Source organism: Lactuca virosa, chromosome 8 (assembly GCF_052849685.1).
Source record: "Lactuca virosa cultivar CGN04683 chromosome 8, Lactuca_virosa_CGN04683_v6, whole genome shotgun sequence".
Taxonomy (NCBI): Eukaryota; Viridiplantae; Streptophyta; class Magnoliopsida; order Asterales; family Asteraceae; genus Lactuca; species Lactuca virosa.
In genome coordinates this window covers 119,308,256-119,310,973 of record NC_136433.1, presented here as the reverse complement: position 1 = coordinate 119,310,973, position 2,718 = coordinate 119,308,256, and positions in this window count along the sequence as shown.

The following is a 2,718-nucleotide window of genomic DNA, read 5'->3' as shown; positions in this document are numbered from 1 at the left end:
CTCCTATGCCCTAATAACTTACGCAGAGAGAAACTGAAACTCATAATACAAATATGAACAAAAGATAAGAGAAAAGACATATCGGCCGTCACCTCTGGTGCTGTCCCGGTCTCCTCAGCCATAAGCTGATAAGCACGTCCTTGAGCCTTCGGAGGCTCTGCTCTGCCCTGACCCCCGTCAGTGAGTCTCAAAGCGGCTGGCGCTGGGGCCTGCACTGGCCTGGCAGCCAAAAGAGGACACTGGTCCTTCATATGGCCCACCTGATCGCAATGATAACAAAGTCGGACTCCGGCAGCTGGAGTCTGCTGTCTGCAGTCCCTGGCTATGTGACCCTCCTTGCCACACTTGTGGCACCCAGAAGAAGACCGACAACCTCCATCATGCACCTTGCCGCACTTCCCACAAGTGCGACTCCCCTGACTTCCCTGTCGATAATCAGTGGCCCTCAACCGTTTCGGTGCAGGCTGAGACTGCACCGGGGCCTGCCTCTGCTCCCTCAACTGGAGCTCGATCTCTAACTCGCGCCGCCTGGTGGCCTTTTGCAGCACCAACAAGGTATCACATCTCTGCGTGGACACGAACTGCCTGATATCCCTCTTGAGCATACTCAGATATCGCGTCATCTGAGCCTGCTCCGAAGCAAACTTAGGGCAAAACATCGCCATCTCCGTGAACATCTTGGTGATCTCCGTCACCGACTCTGAATCCTGCTTCAACTCCAAAAACTCCTAAGCCAACCTCTCCCGCTCAACTCGTGGAACATAACGAGTACTGAACATGTCCCGGAACTGATCCCAAGTAACCGCAGCCCGCTGCGCGTCGGAGTATGATCCCGTAGTCAATCTCCACCAATCCTTTGCCCCGAGCCTCAACAGGTTCAAAGCACACCTCACCCTCTGATCAGTAGGGCATGAACATGTGAAGAAACATCCCTACACATCCGACAACCATCTCATAGCAACGATCGGATCCTGAACCCCGTCGAAAGTAGGGGGCTTCGTATTATCGAAATCCCGATACTGAAAGCCCCGACCGGCTCCTCCCCTGCCGCTGCTACAGCCGTTGTAGCTGTCGCGGCAGCCGTCTCTGCAAGAGCTGCATAACGCTCATCAAAGTACTCAACCATGGCGGTCTTGATCGGCCCAAACATTTCCGGTAACTGAGCCCGGAACATAGCATCAACCTCATCATGCAGGATCTCACGAATCCTTGCATCCAACTCCTCCGTCCTCATCTGACCAATAACCTCGGGTGGTGCTGATCCATCCTCACCACCCTCTCCTGACCCTGATCCCGCCCCGAAGCGTCTCGTAACCACCATACTGAAATACATCCAAAAAGGACATTAGACATTCCTCATAACAGCCCAGAAACTAGCTCCCAACCAAAACCCTAGGGGTTGTGACTTCCTTGATACGCGTATGGGTCCTGTGCTTTCAGTAGTACGGGCCCATACTACCTTCCACACCTACCCATATTTGTCTCAAGTATCATCACAACACCCTAACAACATACACAGACATAGCGAGCGCTCAATCCTCACTCCTAGAGGAGTGCTAAATATCTCATACTGACCTACCGGTCCCACAACCCACCCATCCATAAAACTTCCACCAACCCTGCAGCACTAGTGTATGCTAGTCATACATAGCGCTGGCCCCTATAGACTTTCGAATATCCAATCCTACCCTAAGCTCCCAATCAGACAAGAACAGAACATAAGGCCAAATCAAACATTCTCATGCTATAAGATCTTAGTTATGTATAACCGTGATGCATACACTAAATAACTGCAGTAATGATGTCAATTCCATATAAAGAGAACCCTAGGCTAGCAAGCATCATGTAATCAAGCAATTCTATCATGCAGTTCTTGAAGATCCCTAGCCTAGTACTAGCATGCTGTTCTGTCATATCACAAAATCAAATAACTGTATGGTATTTTGGGGCCTACTTTCTAGCTCCGGCTGATCGTACACCCTGCATCCTCTTTTACTTATTTTGAAAACCCCTTTTTTTGAAATCATTTTGAAAACTTCCCTTGATTTGAGACTGGATTCACACGAATGTCCCTCCAATTCACTCAAACCAAGGCTCTGATACCAACTTGTAACACTCAAAAATTTCAAACCAATTTAAACTTTCAAAACAACCCAAGTTCCATTAGTTATTACAAAAAGGTTTCCAAATAGTTTATTATCAGAGTATCCCAGAAACAACATCAAAAAAGTGAGGCGCGGTACGATCACGCCTTTGCCTTGCCACGATCTCCTGATGTACCTGAAACAATAAACTGAAACTGTAAGCCCGAAAGCTTAGTGAGTTACCCCCAAAATACCCATACACATACAACCATGCACATACAGCAATGAACAGCATACTATGGGTCCAATCAACCCTCGGGTTGGAATACCCCTGGCCCTCAACCATCGGGTTGGAATGCCAACATACTACGAGTCCAATCATCCTCGGGATGGAATACTCCCGACCCACAACCATCGGGTTGGAATGGCCACACTCCTACACATACAGCAACTACTATGGGTCTAATCATCCATCAGGATGGAATACCCCAGGCCCTCAACCATCGGGTTGGAATGCCAGCATACTACGAGTCCAATTATCCTCGGGATGGAATACTCTCGGCCCACAACCATCGGGTTGGAATGCCCACATACTATGAGTCCAATCATCATCGGGATGGAATACTCTCGGCCC